Below are 14,851 nucleotides of genomic sequence, written 5' to 3'. Positions count from 1 at the left end.
TTCAGTCAGGATCTTTCCATCTGGAATTACTTGGGTTTTAGGCACAAATTTATAATTTTGTTATATATGAATAGAAGGGCTCTACTCACTGAAGGTATCTCCAGATGAATTTCAGGGATATCTCCCTCCTACAATCACACCATGCCATAGCTCTTCTCATTCATAAATGTTCCCCATCATGTTTTTAGGGGGCAAACTTGCTGCTATATTGAGGATGGATGGTGCGGTCAGTTTTTGCCAACCCATATCTAAATCGAGATTGAATCCTAAGGAGTCCCCGATGGTACAATTGGTTAAACAATTGTTCCGGCAGGACTGAAGACAGACAGGTTGGAGGTTCGAATCTGGGGAGAGTGTGGATGAGCTCCCTCCATCAGCTCCAGCTCCCCATGTGGGGACATGAGAGAAGCCTCCTTCAAAGGTGGTCAAACATCAAAACATCCTGAGTATCCCCCGGGCAACATCCTTGCAGACAGTCAATTCTCTCACACCAGAAGCTTGCAGTTCTCAAGTTGCTCCTGACACGAAAAAACAATCCCAAATACATAGCTACAAATGTGTTTGTACGCGTGCCTTCAAGTTAGATACCAATGGGCAAGGAAAAACCTAGTTTTAACAGTTTAGTTGTAAAAATTTTGTGATGTGTTCTGGAGGATGGGCTCTGTAAGTAGTCTCCTCTTCCTGATTTCATTCATTACTATAGAGCAGTAGTTCTCAACCTGTGGGTCCCCAAGTGTTTTGGCTTACAACTCCCAGAAATCCCATCCAGTTTACCAGCTTTTAGGATTTCTGGGAGTTGAGGGCCAAAACATCTGGGGACCCACAAATTGAGAACCACTAATATAGAGCATCATTGTACATGATGCTTTACTAGAAAAAAATCAATAAAACAGTTTCCTGTCCTCAGGTTTATAATTTTAATTAAGACACAACACAAAAGGAAAAGAGTATGACAGCATTTGAGGGGATTCAGTCCAGCCATTGCAGCCATCATCATCAACATCATCACGCCTTTTTGACTTAATGACAACTCTATCAATTACGTAAGTCTTCTTAGGCAAGGAATACTCAGAGGTGGTTTTGATAGTTTCATCTTTTGAAACATAACCTACAGAACCTGGGATTCCAAAACACCTACACTTGTGCCAGCAGGAAAGAAAAAGCAATTTTCCCTGTTATGCCCATGTTAACATTCTTTCCCCTGTCCTAAAAAGGAATGTTTGAGACTGCAGGTTCTTCTTCCTAAACTATTTTCTCTCTCAATTTTTCAAAAAAGATCACAGTTATGTTTCCTCTTTATTTCAGAGCATATTGTAGAAAAACACCACTGTGGAGCCATGCAGCATGGCAGGCTCGAGGCAAAGTGAATGCTTTGATATCTACAAGAAACAAATTCCAGGCTCTTAGTGAGAATAGAAAACAGGTTTTTCCATTCAGCACACTGAAATATAGAAAAATGAGGGCAGCAGCGGAACAGTTGCGGCAGTTCCTAAATGACACAGCCGAACTTGATCCCTTCCAGTCCGGCTTCCGTAAGGGGCACGGGACGGAGACTGTGCTAGTTGCCTTGTATACATAACAAGTTATGTTTGGAGGATGGATTCCCTAAATGGCAGAGAAGAAATTGCAATATAACTAAAGCCCTTCATGCACAGAAAAAAATTGTTAGCATGCAGATCATCCCAACCTTGACAGATACTATAAGGTTTTATATTGGAGACTAAAGGAATGAGCCAACAGAGCACAGTGATTTATGTTATGAACTAGTATTCTGAGAAAAAAAGTATCCAAGTTACATTTTGATAAATATATTAGAAACAGTTTATACACTTCATATAAGGACTGACATAGTACGCAGTGTATAAAATATACAAATATACAAACTGATATATTTCATTAAAGGGTTATATCTGATAGAGTTTGTAGGGTACAGCTGCTGTTAGGTCCATTCTGGGACCTCTAGTGCTTTGGAATTTCACAACTCCAGACCTCTGAAAAAGGTTTTTAATAAAAAAGAGAAAAATCATGAAGTCTCTTGGTGTATAAATCATTGGAGTGGGTGGGTATCATGGCTCAATAACACTCTGACAGCATAATCATATAGCCTGAAAAAACCTACATATAGCCCGAAAAAACCTACAACAACCCAGGATCATCATAAATCAAAGCCAACTTGAAAGCACATCACAATAACAAGGAACAATGAAAAGAGACTTTGTATTATCTAGCACATGTACTGCCTATAAATGCTACCCAAGAACTTTGAATAAGTATACGGCTATCTTTTCTTTAATTTAGAATAAAATCACTACTTTTTGAACCCTTATGTTAGCAAACATAAAGGAATGTATGTTATGAAACAATAAGTCAGTGCTGGAGCAATAAATCACATCTTGTATAGCTAGGCATACAGAAAATGAACAATGGCTCACCAGATATTTGCATATTACACATATCACATTGCAATCCTGCCTCTGGGTGTGCAATTTTGCCAGCTGCCAACCATAAATTTTACTAGGTTTGTTTTTCCCCTTTTCTCTGGCTTACCTATGAATGGTCATGTCTCAATATACTGGTAATTGTTTCGTAGCACATGTGGACCAAATTTGAGTGTGGGTACTACTTTTATCAATGATATTATTTGCAATACAATGTAATGCCTACAATCTACCAGGAATGTCTGCTGTATTGAAAGAAAAAAAACCACATTAGTATTCTTCCAAATAATTTGTTGCTATTAATTGCTATCAAGTCAGCCTCAACCTATGGCCATCCTATGAATGAGAGTCATACAAGTTCCTTTGTTATCAATAGCCCTGCGCAGGCGTGGTAAAAGTAGGACTGTGGGTTCCTTGATTGAGTCCATCCACCTGTAATGTGTTATCTTTCCTACTGCTTTCTCATCTTAGTATATATTATTATCCTTTCTAATATGTTCTGTCTTCTGCAATGTACAACAGTGTTTAATCACATTGGCTTCTCAGGCGAGCAAAGGATGCCCCCATGCCAATATGAGTAAATCTTGGAAAAGTTAGTGAAATATTAACATATTATGTAGAATCATTGAATCCTATAGTTGGATGAGACCTCGTGGGCCATCCAGTCCAATCCCCTGCCAAGAAGCAGGACAATCACATTCAAAGCACCCCTGACAGATGGCCATCCAGCCTCTGTTTAAAAGCCTCCAAAGAAGGAGCCTCCACCATCATGTAGATCTTCTAATATGTGTGCATGTCCCTTCATGTTGCAATACTTTCTTTAATATCTTTGCATTGATTCATTGACTCATTTGCAAGAAACCTGTTGGTAACATTTACTAGCATGACCTCCTGTTACACCAATATATATCCTTTTAAAGCTGTTGCTGGAGAAGATATACAGGGCCTTTTTTCTCAGGGACAGTCTCCTCTATGTCAAGCCAACTTAAAGCCATCAGGATCCTCTCTCACGATAGCAGAAGTGTTCCTAAATACTAGGAACAAGGAGTGGAATAAGGAGTGGCTGATGTCTTTTAGTGCAAATCATAGGTAAGCTGGTATATATTTCTGCACTGATAGAGATTATGCTGATTGTTGTCCTTTGACAAAAAATAAATATATTGGAGGTCTGGGTGTTTAAAGAAACTAGAGCTGCCTTTATCAGAGGGGAAGTGGTTATCAAGATAAAGCAAACACAACAAAACAAGGAGAACAAGATGAAATCCTGATATTCTTGTGTACAAGCAGAATGCTCATTGGTACTCTGCACCACCCCAACACACAAATGTAGATCCTGTTCCCTTCAAAGCTTACTTCAGAGGGAAGGTCTGAACAGTTCAGGCAAGGGTAGGCATAAGTACCTTTCACCAGCACAGTAAGATCTTTCAGTCTAAGCCACAACCTCTAACTGTGTGAAATACAGGCTCCCGTTAAGAAGTAATTTAAAACATCAAATTATACAGCAAACCCCAAGAAGTACTCACAGCCCTGTCAGATATAGTCCTGTAGTAGAATGAACATGACACTTAGCCACTGAGTATAATGCAAAAGAAAGCAGGTATCATTAACAGAAGCTCAACCTCTTTCAAACCCAGATAGAGGGTTTAATTGGGAAAGAATTCTAAGATGGTTGCAGCCATGGAATTTGAGAAAGCTGTAGCCTGTAAGGGGAAAATAAATGATCTAATAGGAAATACAGATGCTAGGGAAGTAGGTTCAGAAGCACATTTTTTGCAAGAGGAAATGACTCTTAGTCCTAAAAGGATGAGATGGGGTGAGGGAATGTGATTAGATTGTCCTATATCTTCAAAAGGATATAGGACAATCCTACATTCTTTTGAGAATAAGGTAGGAGCCTCTGGTGGCACAATGGGTTAAGGTTAAACCCTTTTGCTGGCAGGACTACTGACCAACATGTCAGTGGTTTGAATCCAGGGAGAGTGAGTTGAGCTCCCTCTGTCAGCTCCAGCTCCCCCTGGAAGGACATGAGAGAAGCCTCTGAGAAGGATGGTAAAACATCAAAACATCTGGGTGTCCCCTGGGCAATGTCCTTGCAGACATCCAGTTCTCTCACAGTAGAAGCATCTTGCTGTTTCTCAAGGTGTTCCTGACACACACACACACACACACACACACACACACACACACACACACAAATTGGAGTTACTTTGGGGGGGGGGTGTCCAAATATTTCCCCATCCCTACTTAAGATTGGACTCCCTATTATACCCCTGACAACAATCTTATGAGATAGCTTATGTATTAACACTCAGTGACTTTTCCGTCTGAATAGAAATATGAATTCAATCTTTCCAGCTGTCACCTCCTATATTTTGACCATCAACCCATCATACTGTACAAAGTTTTTGCCACAAAACCATTATGCAAATACTTGAGTCATGTAAAAATAATCCTGTTGGTAGTCTACTCCCAAGGCTCTGCTTGAAACAAGTTAGCAAGCTAATATTCAGGCATCCACAAATTTCTTCCCAATCCAAATTGTACTGGGCTGCTGCCTGATTATTTTAACCCATACCAATCCCTCTGAAACATGTAAAATCACTTGTGGCTGCAGCACAGGCAGAAACTTTTGCATTTGATCTACTAATATTTGAATAATGTTTTTGAATCTTTAATTCATGGATGTTTAACATTAATAAGATAAACACACCAATAAATAGAGGCATAGCTCAAGTTAGTTAAGCCTCTGACCAGGAAGCTCCTTTTACAAAGTCTTTTTATGTGCATCCTGTCACCTTTCCTCCTTGTCTTCTATTTGGAATGAATTTTATTAGCATCAGCAATGCAAGAATGGTGAAGGACAGCTGGAGAAACTTTCACTTTAAGCTTCAGGTTGCAGAAAATGTCTGCATTAAGCAATGCACTAAAGCTTGAGCTGGGGAAGAATTGGACTCTACCATTCTTATTGCAACTATATTTACCTGCTCACAACACCCATGGAAAGCAGCAGTGCCTTTAGAATTCCTTCTGAGCCAGGGTGAACAATAAAATAGAAAGGAAAACAAAAAGATTAGCTGGTACTGTTCAATTATCCAGGTGGAGGTCAAAAGGGGGTACTAGACAGAGAAGGGTAGTCCATTTTATTGGGGGGGGGGAGAGAATTGAAGGAGGAAAACCATTTCCCCCATTTTCACTGGTTATAATCCCTCTCCACTTCCCATTTCATAAATGAGGATTGTTCCCATAACAGTGTCATTAGTGGGGAATATAACAGGAAAACAGGGAAATGGTTTAAGTCCTTCAACCCCACCCCCACCCCACCCCATAAAATGGACTATCCTTATTTGTCTAGTATCATCTTTTGGCCTCCATCCGGATAAATTTGGTCAGATCACTCTGACCAAAAGGTCATGAGTTTGAAGCCAGCTCGGGTTGGAATGGGTTTCCAACCAGTTGTGTAGCCTGTTGTCGACCTTTGCAACCCGAAAGACAGTTGCATCTGTCAAATAGGAAAATTAGGTACCACCTTAAAGTGTGGGGAGGCTAAATTAACTAATTTAAGAGGCCATAAAAAAGACTCCAGCAAAGCATGCAGGGAATGAAGAAGTACTTCATCAGTGTCACTGATGGACAATGAAAGCAACAGCTCCCCTGGTGGCCAGAAAAAGTTAAATAGCCTCTGTGTATGTCTGTATATGTTGTAAGTCAAAATTGGCATTGAATGTCTGCCATATATGTGTACACTGTAATCCGCCCTGTGGAGTGAGAAGGGCGGAATATAAATGCTGCAAATAAATAAATAAATAAATAATGGAATAGTACCGATTAGCTTACCTAACTGTTGCATGTTAAAAAGCATAGATCTATACTTATAGTTTTGGCAGCAAAATGGAAATACAGAGAAAAGTTGATGATGGGTAAAAAAAATGGCTGGAGCTTCCTAAATGTTCTGGAGTAAATGTTGTTTGCTCTTCTGATGGATTAACAGGTGGATGCAGTATTTCTGCTACATTGTGTGGACTCCCTGCAACAGTTGAAAAGTCTACTTAATTGGCCCATGTAAACATAGCCTGAGTTATGTCTGATTATATTTTCATTCTAAATCTGAGTCTTTGTAACTCCCTGTATTTCCTTCCTTCTGAGTTGAAGAAAAGAACTATGTAATCTGTGACTGTTTTGTTTCCCTTTGTTTTGAGAAACATTGTCAAATGCAGAAAAGTATGCAAAACATGAAACATATTTGTTACTTTTTCCATTTCAAATATATAAATGTTATCAAATAAAACAAGTGAAGCACAGAGAAGTCCTGAAAGTTTGAACAGTATGCTGAGAACAATAGGAGCAGGCGACTGCCTCCCATGGTTCCTCTCTATAAACATGTGTCTGCATTATGGCAATACAGATGCAACACCCATAAGACCACTGAGCCTTGAAGTACCAGTCCAGTGCTTAGAAAAATAGGAGCTGCAGATGTCTATCTGTGAAAACCTCCAGGACAAGTCATTGTATGTCCATTGTTTTAAAACTTCTTCAAATGGGCTTAAAATGCATTTGAAGCATATAACACTATTTGTTTGTTTGTTTGTCTGTTTGATTTCAATCCTGCTTTTTTTCTCAAATGCATCTCAAATGATACTGCAATGTAACTTAAAACTGAATGTCTGAATGTCACTTAATATATTATTAAGTGATATCACACATTCAAACAGTATTTTTAGGCACTGACAATGAAAACACTTTAAATACATATTGCATATTAAAAACCACACACCTAACTGTGTATCAGTAAACCTGTCCAGTTAAGGCTCAAGGCCTATTTAAACAATATGGCCTTTGCCTGTCATTGAAAAGACAACAGAGGGGGAACAAACTGAAGTTCACTTTTGAGTGAGTTCCAAATCCTAGGAGCAGCCACTGAGAAGGCTCTATCTCATATCCTCATCAACCAAAAATGAGACGTTGGTGGGATGGAGAGAAAGTTCTCTAAATATAGAAAGATGAGTAGGTTTGTATGGGGAAATGCAGGCTTCAAGATAGTCTAAAGCAGGAGCAGAGCTAGTTAACTGCATTTCATCCTCCCTTCATCCTCCCTAGTTACTGAACATGGACATCACCCAGCCAGAGAACAGTCTACTACTGAGTACAAGTCAAAATGCTGGCTTTAGCCTAGAAAGCCCCAAACAGTTCCGGCCCAGCTTACCTGTCTGGCTGTATCTCCTTGTATGATCCACCTCAGAGATTAAGATCTTCTGGAGAGGCCCTGCTCTCAATTCCACCTTTCTCACAAGCATGACTGATGGGGACGAGAGACAGGGCCTTCTCAGTGTTGGCCCCTCAACTATGGAATTCTCTCCCTAGTGAAATTAGAGCAGCTCCTCCTTCCTGACATTTGGAAAGAAAGTAAAAATATATTTATGTGACCAAGCTTTTGAACAGCAAAGCTTGTAGTGCAATAAGATAATAAATAATAGTGAACGGACCAATGGAATGACTATGAACTTGATTTTGGATGGCGGGATTTTAATAACTGTTTTTAAATTGTGTTGTTTAATGGTTGGTTTTAATATAAATGTTATTATATTAACAGCTCTCCGTGCACTCATGCCAGCCACAAAACTTTGGAGGTGTCTACGGACAACGCCAGCTCTTTGGCTTAGAAATGGAGATGAGCACCAACCATGTCAACAGAGTCAGACATGACTGGACTTAATATCAGGGGAAAACCTTTACCTTTACCTATATTATCAATGTTTAATTTTTCATGCTTTATCTCGAAATGTTCTTTTATGTTTATGTTTTAATTTGGTTAGGTTAATTTATGGTTATATGTTATTGTCTTGCTATTATCTCTTGGTCTTCACATGTATGTATGGCATGGAATGTTGCCTTTATAATGTTGGAAATCACTTTGAGTTCCCCTTAAAGGGGGGGGGGGTGGTATATAAATGTAGTAAATAAACAAACAAATAAATAAATAATACTACACCTGATAGAACTTTATGTTTTGGCACTGCAACACAGGATCTCACCTGCAAACAGATAAATAAGTCCCAATACAGAGAAACAACACTGATGTGTACTTTCTGATCTATAGCACCCCAAAGGGTTTTCATAGCAAGATTTCCCCAGAAGAGGTTTGCCATTGCCTTCCTCTAAGGCTGAGAGTGTATGACCTGCTCAAGGCCACCCAGTGGAATTTCAAACTCTGGTCTCTATATGCTATAGAATCCTGGAAGTTATAGCTTTACATGGTCTTTAGCCTTCCCTGCCAAGAATGCTAATGCTTCACCAAACTACAAATCCCAGGATTTGATAGCATTGGCTCATAGCAGTTACAGTAGTGTAAAACTGCAGTAATTCTATAGTGTAGATGCACCCATAGTGTGCTTTTTTCGGTTTATATAAAAGCTCATTGCTTCAGAATAATTTTGGTTGAGAATTAAGGACAAAGAGATGCAGTGATAAGTATTTTTGAGATTTGCTTACATTCGCACACCAGGACAGAGTGGCTGTCATCCAGGAATTTGAAAGGAATTCAGGAACAAAAGATTTCCCCCTCCCCAACCAACATCCGTTTGGAGCCGCTCTCTATCTTCCTCAGCTGACAATACAAAACAGACGTCAGTATAAGTGCTGAGTGCTAACAAAATATACAATTTGTTATTTTGAGCACACACTATTCCAGAGCATGGAAAGCTGCCAATGCTATGTGTCACCATTTTTTCATTAAGGCATGCAGAGGACAGGAACTAGCCTGTGAGGGCAAGGGAAAGAAATTATTTGCCACTTGGTGATTTTCTCACATTTCAGGAGATCTACGGTGCACTGGATGGGAAAGCATATTGCCTCGTTCTTTAACATGATTTAATGGCCTGGTGGAAATCCATGGGGCATTTTCTCCAGTATAAATTGAATCTGAAAGTTTGAGTCACACTAGCCAAGCCAGGAAATTTTGATTTCAAGCAGCCTGAGCATAATGGGGATGGCCAGAGCAGATAAGGTGAGGTGCTCTATTTGCAAATGCAGTATTAAATTTGCTCCACACACCCTCCATTAGATCGTAAACCTGTAAGTAGGCAGGGCAAAGATTTGCTGTTATTGTTGTGTGCCTTTAAGCCATTTCCAGGTTATAATGATTCTAAGGCAAACCTACCATGGGGATTTCTAGGGCTGAGAGTAGATAACTTGCACAAGGTCGCATAACTGTAGACTTTAGAGTACCAAATGATGCATTTTGCCTGTGTTTATCCTTTGTTCAGTCAGTGTCTTTCTTCTGTGATTGGTGATTGGAAGACTGACTGTTGAGGCATGTATTTCTGAGGAAATCCCAGAATGGAATGGGAAACAAGTTGATCACAAAGGGCCCTTCCAGACAGGCCCTATATCCCAAGATCTGACCCCAGGTTTTCTGTTTATCCCAAACTATCTGGCAATGTGGACTCATGCAATCTAGTTTAAAGCAGAAAACCTAGGATAAGATCCCAGGATATAGTGCCTGTCTGGAAGGGCTCAAAAATAAGCCTTCCACTTTTTAAATTTCACTTTTAGAAGTAAAGGTTGAAGTCCCCAGTGAGCCATGAAATGTATTGTGTGATGTTGTGACAATTACTTTCCCTTAGACCGACTTATTTCACAGAGTTTTTACGAAGTCAAAGAGCTCTTCTTTACCTTCCTTCTTCATTTTCCAGTCCTACGTGGCAAGAAGGGAGCAGATAGAAGAGGTTAATACAGCTACAGGAAACTTAGCAATCTTTCTCCCACATTTTTCCTGAGCCATTATCCTCTGCTCTAGAGTTGTCAGTTCAATGTTGCCTTAGTCCTTGAGGTTTCCAGGTCAAGACCTGAGACCTCAGGATGACTCCTGGTGATGTCATTAATCACCATGGATTAAGAAACAGCCATGGTTGTTCACTGATTATTAGGCCTGGGTAACAACGGAAAAATTTGTTTCTAAAATCGATTTGTATTTGGGGTTTTTTTTTGTTTCGATATTTAAAATAATTACAAAATTTTCCTTTTAAAAAGTTCGATATTTACGAAATTTCGTAAATGGTAAAAAATTAACGAATCGATTTCCGAAACAATAACGAATTGATTCATTAATGGCGGATGTGACCGCGAAATACGCTAAAAAACCTCCAAAACCTTCTGAAGCTTCCCTCTCCCTCTGTTGTTGACTGTTGGTGTGATATTATAATTTTTTTTCACTAATTAAACCATAAAACTGGCCCAGACATGCGGAAATAATAACAAAACGACCTCAAAACAATAACGAAACGAATACAATATCGAAATACGAAGCATTTACAAAACGTTTTTGAAAATTCATTTTTTTAAATAATTGCTCCAGAATGGTTCGTTATCGTTTTGTAATTGAAAAAATTAACGAATTATTAACGAATTACAAATTAACGAAACGAAACCGCCCAGCCCTACTGATTATCATAGAAAGAGAAGAGCAGAGAGGGAGAGAAAGAGGGAGATTTTATTGTACGAGGGATGAAAACTAGCATTGATTCATCTACTAGTCTGCCTTCTTCTATGATTAACTCCATCCTTCACCGCCAACAGGCAAACTGCATCAATCATTCCCAATCTAGTGTTTTTCTTCTGTGCCAACACTGAAGTGATATCAGTAAATGACATTTTCCTTCCCCTCACCACCACTCAGTATTCTTGGACTGTTTGGTTTTTATTTTTTTAAAAATCAGGAATATTTGATTTTTAAAAGTAACCACTGCAGGGAGTACAAAACTGCAGAAACATGATTGCAGAACCGTGGACAAAAAAAGGTGTGATAATGTGGGTGCTCATGCTAGTATATCATTGTTATGGTGATTGCATGGCTGCTATGGAATAACAGCTTTGTGCCATAAAATCCAGAGAGAGAGAGAAAGACAGAAAGAGACCATATTTTTCTGTTTGGAAGTCAGAAATCTAAGCTAATGGGTTGTTCCCAGATCAAGGTGAAATGAGGCAATTTTTCCTTCTTAATTCCTTGCATAGCTTGGATAAGGAACATTAAATCTGACCTACTTGCTTCTAGCCTTAAAGTGAATGCAAAACTGAGTGGAGAGTGAGCCCTGATGGCACTATGACTGGAGAGATATACACAGTAGACCACTTAGATAGCTTTTGCAAGTTGTAGCAACAAATCTGTTGCATATTGGAAATTATAGCAAGCTGTTACTATATTTGGTGGGCTGGAGATTTGTATACAGATCTTAATTCTTGCTTGTAGCAGAGAGTTCCCCTAATGTGAAACTCTTGGCAAGGCCCTGAGATCTAGAAATTCTACCCTCCTTCCATTTGTTCATGAGCCATCATGTTGGGAACCAAGTCCTGTGGTATTAGAGCAATCAAGATGAACTGCTTTCATATTTTACTAAAGTAAATAATGTGGTCAATCAAAAGTTCTAATGGGGTGTGGAAAGACACCTGTTGCTTCCAGTTTCAAAGATCTTCGGTCAGAATGAAGCATTGATAGTGCTTATACCTGCAGGTTTGTCTGCATGACACACAGGAGGCACTCCATACACAGCATTGACACAGCTCCCCTCCCCCACCCCAGATTACTTTTGTATAATAAACCAAGCTTTCAAAGATATTTGAAGAGTGCAATCCTTAACCAAAGCAGGACTACATCAGTGCAAGCCAATTTTTGCCAATCTAAGAAGCTGGAAAGTACTTTCTGGAAAGGTATCCATCACCATTTCTGATTTCCTACAGAAGCTTAGCATTTGCAGCTTAGTCAAAGCTTGTATTCCAAAACTGACAAATTAAGAGATAGCTACATTCTACTATTTGAGCCTCTCTCATAAACTGACAATGCAATTCTTCTGAAAGTCAATACATAATACAAAGCACTTCATCTGAGAGTCGATACATAACAGAAAGCACATTCATGTACCCGATCTGCCTACTGTGGCTAAATATATAATTATAGGCACTGAAGAAATCAGCAAGTATTGTGCAGGTATACAAAACAAAAGAAACCACACCATCTTTCAGTCTAGCAGTAAGGAAAAGGTAGAATATTTAGGGATCAGCTAAGAAGTCTGTGTAGCAGAGATGGGCAATTTGCAGCCCTCCAAATGTTGCTGGCTCAATGCTATGGAATCCTAGGAGTTATAGTTTGGTCAGGCATCAGCACTCTTTGGCAGAGAAGACTACACATCTTTTAAAACTACAACTCTCATAATCCCATAACCTTAAGTCATTCTGTCATTGGAGAATAAAGTTCTCCTACTCACCACCCATGCCTGCCCCAGTTAAATTTCATTATGAATTGTAAACCAGAGGTAGCCGAAACAAGACAATGGATATTGCATTACATTATATTGAGTTTGTGCTAAGATGAGTATTAGAATTCAAGGCAGAAATGTCATTTATTTGAAGTGCTGAATATTTCCATAATATCCTATATATAGGAAGCAAAGCAAGAACTTGCTGTTTCAGCAAGAACAGAGCACAGAATACTAAATAAATACTTCATTTTATATACGGTTTTATTATTATCATTTCTATCCATCCTAAATAATAGATTTACCTTGAATACTTTCCATGATATGTAACCCTGATGCAGCATAGAATGGAGAAGGATTTCTAAGCAGGCCATATTCAAAGACGGCGAATCTTTCATTTAGGGCTCTGGGATAAAAAGCATACACAAACTATGAACAAGAAATGTACTCATAAAATACAAGTGACCCTCATGAAAAGACTACAACAAGGAAATGTTTCATTTTTGTTAGTTTTCAGAATACTTGTGACTACATAGATATGCACTGGAATGTAATGTCAGCTGGATAATTTACTCACAAGCTGTTGAATTTCATTGTGAAAACATAAGGGTCAGCTAAAATAAATTATAAGAGAGGAATCATTGCTATCTTGCATCTGCTGTGATTATTTATATCTGAACTAATCATACACTCCAAAAAGGACTCTTTAGATTGGATGCCTTTTTTTTAGTGCCTCTTTTCTCTAGACTGTTGCTCTGATTGCACTGACTTTTGTGTCCTTCTAACTGAGTACATAGAAAGGAGAGCAGACCCTGATGGCCTCTGGACATCAGGGTCTGAACGTATACAATAATAATGTGTAGCACGAGAGTCGGCTTGTGCACAGATTCATTTTGGATGTTTGCCTTCGACTTGTTCAGCTTGTTCGGAAGCCCGTAACAGCATGGGCTCCACTGCCATTTTTTTACTGGCTGTAACAGAAGAGTGGTTATTGAAAACCTGCAGCTTTTGGTTTCTTTCAGTTACACATTGAGTATGGGGAGAGAAGCAGCCACTAGAAGGGAAAGGATCCTAGGTAGCGAGGTTTCTTAAGCCCTTTCTTTGAACCTAGGTTTCTTCTAAAGACAGAAGAGAAAGAATCCCAGCAAGTGAGGTTTCTTAAACCCTTTATTAAACCCAGGTCTCCTTTACAGACAGAAGGGAAAGGATCAGAGAAAGAGTGGTATCTTAACTCTGATGCCTTTAATCCAGGTCTTTTGAAGGATATAAGGACAAACAATGGATAAAATGATGGGAAGGGGAGCCTGGGAAATTAACCCCCCCCCCCCGTCATAATGGGATGGATAGAAAATGAATATTTCAGCTTCCTGCATTGAAAATGGATTTCTGTCCTTCTGAATTCAGAAGGGTCCTGAAAAACAAATTGGAACCCTTCACCAAAATCTGGGACACTGAAACGGATTACAGTTTTTCCGGATTGCACAAGCCTAGTACAGAAACCAGGGTTACAATATTTTCTCAGATATCAAAACTTCTGGGCAACCTTGGTCAAGATATACTTTCTCAGCCTCAGCAGATGGCAAATGAAACCCATCTTGAACAAATGTTGTCGAGGATAGGTTCGCCTTTTGCTGTTGTGTACCTTCAAGTTTATTCTGACTAATGGCTACCTTATGACAAATCTATAATGGGATTTTGTTACTGAGATTTGTTCAGAGGGGCTTTGCCTTTTCCTTCCTCCTAAGTTGACATCCCTTAGGGTTGCTATAAGTTGGAAACCATTTGGAGGCACATAGTAATGTGTAGCATATTTTTCATGTTTCAGCATAATTTCATTTCATCTCTATTTCACATGCACTATAATCCTATAAGGTACACCAATGAGAACTGTGGGTTTGCCTAAGACAACCTAATCAACCCAAGGCTAAAGAGCATATTTTATTAAGTCTGGTGGTACAATACCTGTCACTATAAATACTTTCTATGGTATTTGAGTACAAGGGCCACTCCTTCTGGCCTGGAAAGAGATCCATGCTTTGCCTAAATAATAAATAAGGCATACTGCTACTTAAGGTCAAGGACAAGATGGTGCTCTCCTATTCAAAGCACAGCCATTGGGTGGATGGGCAACGGAATATTTTTGCAATACTAATAACACAGCAGAGGCGA

This window comes from Anolis sagrei, chromosome 4 (assembly GCF_037176765.1).
Source record: "Anolis sagrei isolate rAnoSag1 chromosome 4, rAnoSag1.mat, whole genome shotgun sequence".
NCBI classification, from domain to species: domain Eukaryota; kingdom Metazoa; phylum Chordata; class Lepidosauria; order Squamata; family Dactyloidae; genus Anolis; species Anolis sagrei.
Note: the sequence above shows the minus strand (reverse complement) of the source record.